This window comes from Populus trichocarpa, chromosome 12 (genome assembly GCF_000002775.5).
Source record: "Populus trichocarpa isolate Nisqually-1 chromosome 12, P.trichocarpa_v4.1, whole genome shotgun sequence".
In the NCBI taxonomy this organism is placed as follows: domain Eukaryota; kingdom Viridiplantae; phylum Streptophyta; class Magnoliopsida; order Malpighiales; family Salicaceae; genus Populus; species Populus trichocarpa.
Genome location: NC_037296.2, coordinates 11,344,250 through 11,355,183, shown reverse-complemented (window position 1 = coordinate 11,355,183; position 10,934 = coordinate 11,344,250).

Genomic DNA, 10,934 nt, shown 5'->3' with positions numbered 1-10,934 from the left:
CATCAAGCAGGTTAATTTTTTTTAATTTTGTTTTAATTTGAACCAACCTAAATTTTAAATTGAATGGATCTCGAGTTAACTTACCGTGTTGGTCTATTTTTTATATTCTTGATAAAAGAGTGTATTGCAAATTGAAGTGAATTACACACTAAATTCTTGAATTATCTGCAAATGACTTGTAGCTTGAATGTGAAAATATAATCATTACCCAAATAGGCTCAAAATATAGAGATGAAAAGGATTGACAAACTTCCTTGTGTTGGTTAGAGAAATATTGCTTCAAGTGGCATGATCTGCTAGTTTAACCAATAATTTATGCACTACTAATATATAATTCTCGCATTTTTTCCCTTTTTTTATGGTTCGATGTCATGAGTTGACACAAATTGCAGAACCAACTTCAATTCAAGCAAGCTCACAAATTACCTGCTGCTGCGATCCAAGGATCTTGTCGAGGAAACACACTCTAAAGGGCCCTTTTTACCCCCTCAAATTTCACTGCAGATCAATTCTAGTACTGCATCTACAGCTTCGTACCTCGCAGTGAATTTGGGTCTTAAACAATTCATAAGGCCAGAAAGAGTTGAGATTCAGATCTAAACCAGAATTAGAAAAACATTGGCAGATCATGCATGCGAATGAGATCTGTGACATGGTCCTTCTGTACTGTGAGTCCCATAGCATGCAATTATTTTAAGGCATGCTCGCAGAAAAATAACCTAAACATATACCAAATCTAATATTGTACCGATTAGATACACCAAACCCAAATTGAATCGAGTCCAGATGATGAACTTAGAGAAAAAAACAATATATTCTCAGACTCTGTGCAAAATCAGATGCCATTTTGAAAAACAAATCCCATTTAGGTCTCTGATATGAAAAACTAAGCCATCACGTGATGTCGTGTGGAAGATCACACTGTAATATGCATGATTTGGCTTAGTTATAGAAATTATTGGACCATAAAGACAATCCAATAACCCACTTACACACACACACACATATTGCCTCCCTCGTGACTATGTAGTGGGTTCATATTATTTTACTCGAAATCATCTTAAGATAAAAGAGCGTCTATGCCTATAAGGAATCTAAGCACATGAGAGAGAGAGAGCTTAAAAGGCAAAACCATCCATGGTGTCGGACAGCTTTTCTGTATAGTGAGTGTCGATGGGCAAAGAGGAAGAGACAAGAACAACGCATCACAAAATATTACTATAAGTAACTAGAGTAGTCCCCTATCTACTACCAGCTTCATCTATGTATATTTCTTCCTTCCTTCCTTCCATCATTACTCCTGCCACTATAATATATATTCCTCCTACATGTTTGTAACCCCATGCTTGGCTGGCTAAAGTATCTTATCCAATTAATTTTAGTGTAAGTCTTGCATTTTAGATATATACTGGATATTTTGTCCCGCCCTATGTCGTGGGCTGCTGGAATTTCTCTGATCGCAAAAAATAAATTCCCACGTGAAGTAATAGTTTTTTAAAAAGTTTAAAAATTTTGAGATTTGGGTAATTGAGCTGATCAGGTTAAAAAAAAACTCAATTAATTTATAAAAGTGCAAAAAAAAATGAGATTTTAATCATTGAATTGACTGTATCTAATAAAACAAATAAATAAAAGAACAACGACTATAAACAAATTGAAAAAATTAGCAATTGCCAAAATTATAAAAAAAATATATTAAAAATAGATCAAAATCTTAGTTGATCAACGACATGATTAGCTTGGGGAACATCAAGTCGAAACCCCATTGAATTTTTTCTTCATTATTTTTTATCGAAACAATACCATATTTTTTTGCTGAATAAAAAATCAAGCAATTAGCTTGGAAAAAATCATGTCAAAACCCATTGTTTTTTTTTTGTCATTATTTTTTTATTAAAATAATATTATTTTTACTCCTTGAACAATAAAAACTCTGATTGACCCCAATAACCCCGATCATTTGACCCAACTTGTGACCTAGGACATGACGGGGGTCAACTTCCGAGCCGGGTTTTAAAAGCATGATAAAAAAAAATAAGCACCAAATATGATATGAAAATTCAATGAAATTAAACAATGAGGGGTGAAATTGCCAAAAACAAAAAGGGAAATTAAAATCAAATGATTAGGGATGAAATCAAAAAATAAAATCCAATAAAAAAAGATTAAAAGCAAAATAAATAGGAATCAAAAGAATGGTGATCAATTTTGATTAACAAAACATAAAAAATCAAATTTCAATGAATGAAATTAAAAAATAAATTAATCAAATTCGATGCAATTAAAAGATTGAGGACCACTTTGCAATTTTGTAAGGTCAGCACACCTTTTGAGGTGGAGAAGAGAGAAAAAAAGAGAGAAGAGAAAATTATTGCCAGAGCACCTTTGTGCCCTGACGGCTGACACATGCCGGCTCACCTTATAGAGGGTGGCACGATGCTTTGGACGCTGCCCTGAAAGGCGACCAACAGCTACCGAGAGGCTTCACACACGCCGCCCAAAGGATGCAAGCACTTTTTTTTATCAAAAGGCTAAAACACTTTTGACCCCACACAACAATTGCAAAAAACCCAAGGTCAAAAAACAAAAATCCCCCTTGACCTTTGGAAAAAAAAGTTGATCACAAGGACTATTCAGTAATTACACAATACAAAAAGATATGAGAATTCAAAAAAGCTCCTCGAACATTAGCTGTCTTGGTTTCTTTTTTTTTTCAAGAGTACGTACGTAATTACATTGTGCAATAAAGTGTGGAAAATAATATTTTACCCATTAGTGAATGTTCAATCCTTTGGTTTTTTAAGGGTAAAATCTTCATTGTATTAAGGATTGCACTGTTTACATGCATAGTAAAACATTGAGGGAATTAGTTTTATGTATAATTAATGGGTGTAATTAATTACATCATGCAATAAAGTATGAAAATATTATTTTACTCCTGTTCAATAATCCTTTGGTTTTTGAAGGGCAAATCTTTATTCTATTTTGGATTGCACTGTTACTTTAGTAAAACACTGAAGGAAATTAGTTTTATTTATAATAATAATACTTTTTAATTATCAAATCAATTTTAAAAATAAAAAATTCATGAGAACTTCATTATATTTTCTATGAACATGTCTTGAGTTTTAACTTCAAAAGAATGTATGGTTATATATACTCTCCATTTTTAATTTAGCGGTCATAAGATAATGTCAGACACAATTTCAGAAAATTACTATATATACATCAAAGAGACTCATGAAGATGTCAATTTTATTTCTCTCTAGAGCATGGAAAAGGCTAGAAATTCTTGAATATGACATGGTCCAAAAAACTGTCACAGACTCGGAGTATAATTACTAAAACTGCTTGCCTTCTGTTTTGAGCTTGAAATTAGTGCCCGTTTCAATCTGTTTTTTTTATCAAAATTTAACAAAAAAAATTTGCTTAAAATTAATGTTTTTAGATTTTTTTGGGTTATTTTGATATGATATCAAAATAAATTTAAAAAAAATAAAAAATATTATTTTAATGTATTCTAAAATGAAAATCACTTTGAGAAGTAATCTCTACTATACTCTCGAACACTTTCTAAGTTGTGAGGACACAATTAGGTCGTTTTGATATACTGATATCAAAAATAATTTTTTTAAAAAAAATATTATTTTAATGCATTTCTAAATAAAAAAGTACTTCAAAAAAAAAATCTATCATACTCTCAAATACCTTTTAAATTGAGATAACACAATTGAGTTGTTACGTAAAAAATATATTAAAAAATATTATTTTAATATATTTCTAAATAAAAAATATTTTAAAAAATAATTTTTATCCCATTCCAAAATATTATCAAAGTTGGGAGGACGCAATCTAGTAAACGATGGGTCGTTTTCTCGTCACAGTTGCTGGTTTCTGGCGCATTCATGTGTACATGATGGATCAAGTTGTCTTTGTTAGGTGATCATCCCCCCTCTAAACTTAAATATCACTTCCAACTAATTCCAGTGAAAAAGACCTTGAAAGCTGTCGATTAGAAGGTTATGAGGGGAAAGACGAAGATAATTCCCCTTGCCCAGACATGAGCCCGGCAGTCACGTTGTAACCTCAATCTTGGTCTCAGGAGAACATTATTTTACATGCACTGATCGATTGCATGGGAGCAGAAAGAGTTTTTTTCTTTTTTTTAAAAAAAAATGAATACCCTAATAATTTTCCAAAACGTTGTTGTGGATAATAATATTATTTCAAACAAATTTAAAAAAATAATACAGTATAGTTTCTAGCATGAATCAATTTCGGCAAACCAAGGTGGTTGGATCGTGCCATTTTTTCATAAAGTAGTTTCATCCAATTATTCCACTCACAGTTGATGCTTCAGCCTCACAAGCGAAAAGGTGATGTGCTTCCTTTTCTTTTCTCTTTTTTTCGCGCTAGAAATGATCATGCATGATCCCTCTAGCTTGAATATATAGTGATCCAAACCCTCTATCCAAAACTTTGTCAAATTAACCCCTTCACATCAAATTAAAGGTGATCATATGATCTGTCCTTCTATCCGATTAACCGTGAAATAAATTCCATGACTGGGAAGAGATCTCAGCTTTCCTTTTAGGGGAAGTAAAAAGGTTGACTAGGCTAAATGTGCAGGGTAGGGGGATCATATATACATGATTTTTACCCGTTTTCTTGTATGAATATTAGAGCCTTAACCAAGCCATGTCCTTCTCATGGGGGAAGAAAGACAAGGGAAAGTGCCGTTCACTTTCAGAATCTTTCAAGGCCGAAGAATGCAGTTTTAAGTGACGTTGCTTTCAAGTTTACAGCTAGCTAGGAAGATAAAATAGAAATATAGTGAGGTTTTATGCACTTTCCTCTGAAAAAGAAAGAGCCTAAGCCATATAAACCACAATCTCAGGCCATCTAATCTTATTCCTACCACCATTATTAAGTGATGTTGCCCTTTTATTGATAAACCTGTTGAAACGACTTGGAATTGACTTTTAACTTCGCAACCAAATTGGAACGAGCAGCCTCCTTCAATCTCAAGCTGTTGAGCAGCTCTAATGGTTACCAAAATCTTGGGTTTCTATCATTATTTAGAACTCTCTCTCCTGTTAATATTAATTAAATCAGGATTAAGGACTTGATCCTAATGCAATAATCATAACAACTTGAACAAATCTCTTCCTTTTCCTTTCATATTCAGATCATCAGATGTTATATATTACTTAGATATGGTCCACCTTCTGTGGGAGTTTGGATAGACAAAGCAACGTCTGAGTGCTAAGATGTTTCATCAGTTACTACTGCGTGTCACCATCCCCTGTTTCTCCAAATGGACACATACACAGTAACTGGCATTGCTTCTTCAAATCTCGATCATCACAACATCATATTTATTTATATTTATAGGGACAAAATAGCAGTAAGGGTGATGATCATCACATTTTAACTGTCGAGTAACATCCCATGATTAGCTAGCTGCTGATCTGTTTTTCAAATTTCAACCAGCTCTCTTTGAGAAAGTCAGTGCTATCTGCTACCTCGAAATTCATGCATGCGGACGTACATGCATATATGGATCCAAATGGAGAGTTTATTATTACCGTTAGTTTTGTTTTTTTTATCGATGAAAGAGAGTTTGAGATCCTATGTAACATCATCCAAAACATATGGTGTTTGATGGTGTATTGAATTTCATATCATCAAAATAAGAAGAGTTTTTTTATATATAAATGTAGAGTACCATTTTATCGATGGATTATATAATAAAAGAAATATAAATAAAATCATATGAACTCATATATCTATATTTTAAATATATGTTTTATATATATTCATTGAGTTCGTATATGAAATAAGGGTTTTGTTTGGTCATTCTTAGTGTTTGATATGTTGGATAATATTGATTATATTAGATTACACTAGACATGATTGAGTTAAATAAATAACTACCTTGTTTTGTGTTTAATATTTATTAGATTGAACAATTTATCTTATTTTATATCTGGTAAATATTGTACAAGGTAGAACAATATACTACAATAACAATAATATTTTTGTCTTATTTAATGTTTGAAGTGTAGATTATAACATATATTGTTTTCTAAGTGGTTGTTTGGTATTGTGGCTGCGGGTGAGGTTCACCCGCAGCCACATCGAAACTTAGAAAAGGTATTCAAATATAAGGTCAAGATAAAATATGAAAAATTCTAAAATAATAATTACATATTATTTTTTTCACTTTAGCTTACATTGAGTGTTAAAATAATAATATTATAATAACCATAGTTAAAAAACCTGGATTGTCATGATGGGTTGACAAGGGACCTGGTAGACCCAAGGCCCAGAATAGTTCAGGTTTAAAAAAGAAAAATAAAGGAAGAATTGATAAGACCAACTCGATTCAGGATTAAACACGGCTCAAAAGTTCATTGATTTTTTTTTTGTCAAAATAAGATTGCTTTGAATCTCTTAAAATAAATTTGGGTCAACCTCCCAACCGGTAACTTGGGCCTTATTCTGGGTTGACCCCCGAATCGGATTTTAAAACTATAATAATAACCACTTTTATCTTTATCTTGTCCCGTGTCAACCCAGTTCAACCTCCTAGTTGGGTTTTAAAACTATGAACTTTTATCCTTACATTGACCCAAGTCAATTCGGATTGACCCTCCCAACTTATAACTCGGGTCTTGTCCTGGGTCGACCCTTGAGTTGTGTTTTAAAACTATAATAATAATCACTTTTATTCTTATGTAGACTTTCCTTACACATCACCCGGGTCTTGTCTCAAGTCGATTCCAAGTCAGATTTTAAAATTATGATAATAATTATTTTTATCTTTACGTTAACTCGGGTCAACAATTAACTCGACTTGTGATCTAGGTATTGTTCTGAGTCAATCTCTAAGTTGGTTTTCAAAAAATTATATATCAAAGTAATTTTTTTTTCTTTTATTGGAGTCGGTACATGTGATTCTAGTCAATATTCCTTTTCTCTCTCTCTTCAAATATATATATAAAAAAATCCCCTTTCTTTTTTATTGTCGGTTTAATTTATGGCTGCTACCTAGCTAGTGGGATGGGGAGCAGTCAAATTCAAGATTATGCTTGGATTCTAGTCTGCAATCTTTCAAAAGAGAGCATTATAATATATACAAATAAAATCATACGTTTGTTTCGAAAGATGAATGCGAACTTGAAAAAAATGTTAGCACATGCCTGAGAAAAAAGAAGAATGGTGTTTAGTGTTTTTCAAATATCAAATCATCTTAAAAAAAAAAAAACTTAAAAATTATTAATTTACTGTTTTTTAAGGGAAAAAAATCATTAAAAAACATTTAAAAAGTATTCAAACCACATTGTCAAACGATGCCGTGTGGACCAATACCTGATCAAACCACTAAGAGTGTGTTTGACAGTGTGGTTGCGAGTGCTTTTCAAATAACTTTTCGTGCCAAAATGCATGTTAATGATTTTTTTTTATTTTTTAAAAATTATTTTTGACATCGGCACATCAAAACGATCCAAAACGTACAAACCATATTAAATTTTAGCAAAAAACAAAAAAAAATTTCAAATTTTTGGGAACGCGGGTTGAACCGTGTTCCCAAACGCTTACTAAATTATTTAAGTATAAGCTTTTCATGTACGAAAATACTATTCAATTGATGATATGCGCTGGTCTTAGATGCAATTCCAAATATATATATCATAAGCAACATGCAAGATCGTGCTGTTTAATTAATTATATGCAAATTATTACCCATTCGTGTAGCTAATTTAATCTTATCCTAGATTTCCTTTCCATTTTTTGGTCCACATCACTTTATTTATTTATTTATTTATACAAAAACTAATTTAAGTATATATTTGCTCCAAATCTTTTGATCCTACTCATTATTTAATTAAAAATTAATAGATTTACGTACATATAGCCATCAAGGAAGTGGCATAATAACAATCTAGTCACACTATCAAGGAGTAACATAAAGCTTTTCATAGGATTTCATTCAATAATTTAATTTGTTAATTTATAATAATTTTTTAATATAATATTGTATATTTAATAACTAAATCTATTGTCAAGTTCAAATCTCACCATCTTTATAATCTCTAATTAAAACAATCACAAGCATCGTAATTAATCTTTAATTAAATAAAAAGATTAACCACAAGATATATATAAGACTAAAAGAGATGATAAATTTAGCATGAAGTAGCAGAAATGAAAATGAAAACTCGAAAATTAAACTCTTAAGAGTGATAATATATATGCACCGACACCTTTGCTGTGGAATTCTAGTTCGTGCACTGCTATACTATAGCATCTTGAGTATATATTATCAAGTCAAGAAGTGTAAAATCTTTTGAGTTCAGGTCAGCTCTGGATTTCACTGACTGATACATCTGTTCTTCTTGGTGAGATCTTATGCTAGCTTTATTGTACCAAAAGCAGTGATAAATTTGTTAGAAAACGGTGAGAAAGGAGCACCTCTGTACATGTTCTGGGAAACTTCAAATTTGTTTAACCTTTTTTTCCCCAGTTCAAACGTGCTTTTGGGCCTTTGGCATCAAGATTAGCAGTGAATATTTTAAAGCCGAGCTCATCGCCCATGAAAATGGCACTGTCCTGAATATGAAAGTCGCGGTTGGATTCTATTAATTCCCTAATCATTTTCCATCTCCTTTTCTCTTTTCCGGGAAAGCACAAACACTTGCCTGCTACTGATAATTTATTTTGCGAAGCCAAAGTGTGTGGTTGAAGGCTTCCCTTTTGAGCAATAATTGGCTGGTTATGATGAGAAACAATATCCCACAGAAGAGAAGATTCTGTGGATTGGGTAAACAATATATAATCATCAATGGCTAGTCAGCTATGAGATCATTTAGACCAAGAAGAGCTTCTTTTTAAGCATATATGGCCCCCGTCCCTTTCACAGCACGAGCCATAACCACACAACTGCATGGATACACACATAACTTTAATGAAAATAAATGCTCCTTTTTTTTCTTTTTCTTTTTAAAGCATTTCAATGGCTTTGCCTAATCCTCTATCCATGGTGGAAAACTGGAAATCATACTTTATTTGAGGTTTCAAATTGAATCACCATCAAACTAGCTAGCATTTTGTCGTGCCTCTTGTTTCTTTTTTAGAATGTTCTTCCCTTCTTTTAAGGTTATTGACCTAAATGGCTTTTCTTCTTTCGGCTTAAAGAGGGATATTAATTATATTTTATGAGATGAAAGATAGCTAGCTTATGGTAATATATATATTATGTAAAATAATTATTTTAATTCAAAAAATTAATTAAGCTGTTATGAGAATCTAAAAATAATTTTATATTAATTTCTAAAACATTTCTTTCAACTTAAAACATATACATGCTCACCACTAATTTTATTAATTTAATTAGATAGAATAAGGTGGTAAAAATTCAAATTCTTGATCATTCGTTCATTAAAGATTTGATATTATATTAAATAATTATTTTGATTTAAAAGTTTAAACTATTTGATAAAATTTAAAGAATGGTTTTACATTGCTCTTTAACATTACTTGTTTTATCTATTTTAAATAAAAAGATATGTTTATTTTTATAATTATGAGATTCTTATTGCATTAAAGTATTGTTTCTAAATGTTTATGGTCACTATTCTATTACGATTGAACATTACTTAGAGACGTTGAGACTGATACATATTATTATTATTATTATTTTTTATGAAAGGAAGCAAACGTTTTTATAAGTTGAGGTATGAGGTATACTTAAAACTAATATGTAAGTGCTTGTTATAAGATATGTATATTGAACTAACTTACATGAGAATTTCATTTAGAGAGATCATTCGTGTCTTGATCATACTAAGAGAAAATGTGTTTTCATTTCGTAGATGACCAGTGACCTGTTGTAAAAAAAAAGGGTTAGATATACGAGTCTCCCTCAGTCCTATGTTTCTGGGCTTTTTGTAATAGGCCCATGACTTTTTATATTGGTCATTTGGGTTTCTTGGTCTTTTTTTATTTTTATCTTTTAAGTATTTTTTTTCAACTACATCCTTTAATAATGGTTCTTATTTCCTTTAGGTTTTTTGCCCTTCTTTATATATATTTTTTTAATTTCATCCTTTAAAATGAGTTTGTAATTTAATTTTATATTTTAATAGTAGATTGATGGTAAATCAATTTTCATTTTTTTTATACTATAATAAAAGATTTTTTTGTCAATTTTTTAATTTTTTTTATCTTTTCTTTGTTTTTCCAATTCCATTATTTAATACGAGGTTTTTAATTACTTTAGATTTTGACCCTTTTTTGTTATCTTTTTTTTTTCAATTCTATCTTGTAATAAGGATTTTTTTATTTAATATTATCTTTTAGTATTGAATTGATTTTTTCCCTCAGACCTACCTAATAAACAAAAACACGCCAGAACAGTTCTTTTATAATTTAATTTAAAACTTGGGTTAACCAAATAGTCAGGTCAGAATTTTTCAAATTTGAAACATTATATTAAGTTTTATAACAATACCAAAAAAAACTTCAAACAATCTAAACATTATTTTTTATATTTAATTTTTTTTATCCAATCACTACGTATACTCAAAATTTGCATGCCTCTTAATTAGCTATGTAGTCACTTGTAAGATAAATAAGTTACTAACGAGGAAGAAGTTGGAGGTCCGTCTGTCATTAATGACTCCATCGAAAGAGGCAGCTAAAGATCTGTCATCGTGTCAATCTTTCGTCGGTCCAAGTTGATAGTCTATGCCATTTTATCTTATAAAATGTCTTGCAATGTTTTACGGTTTTCTCCATGGCTGTTACCGGATAGGTTCGACCATATTCCTTCTCCTCTTCCACGTTTTCAATGGTTTTGGACATAGTGTCAAAACCCGGCCTGTCGGGTTGACCCGGGGCTGGAACCGGGCTGGGTTGAAGAAAAAACA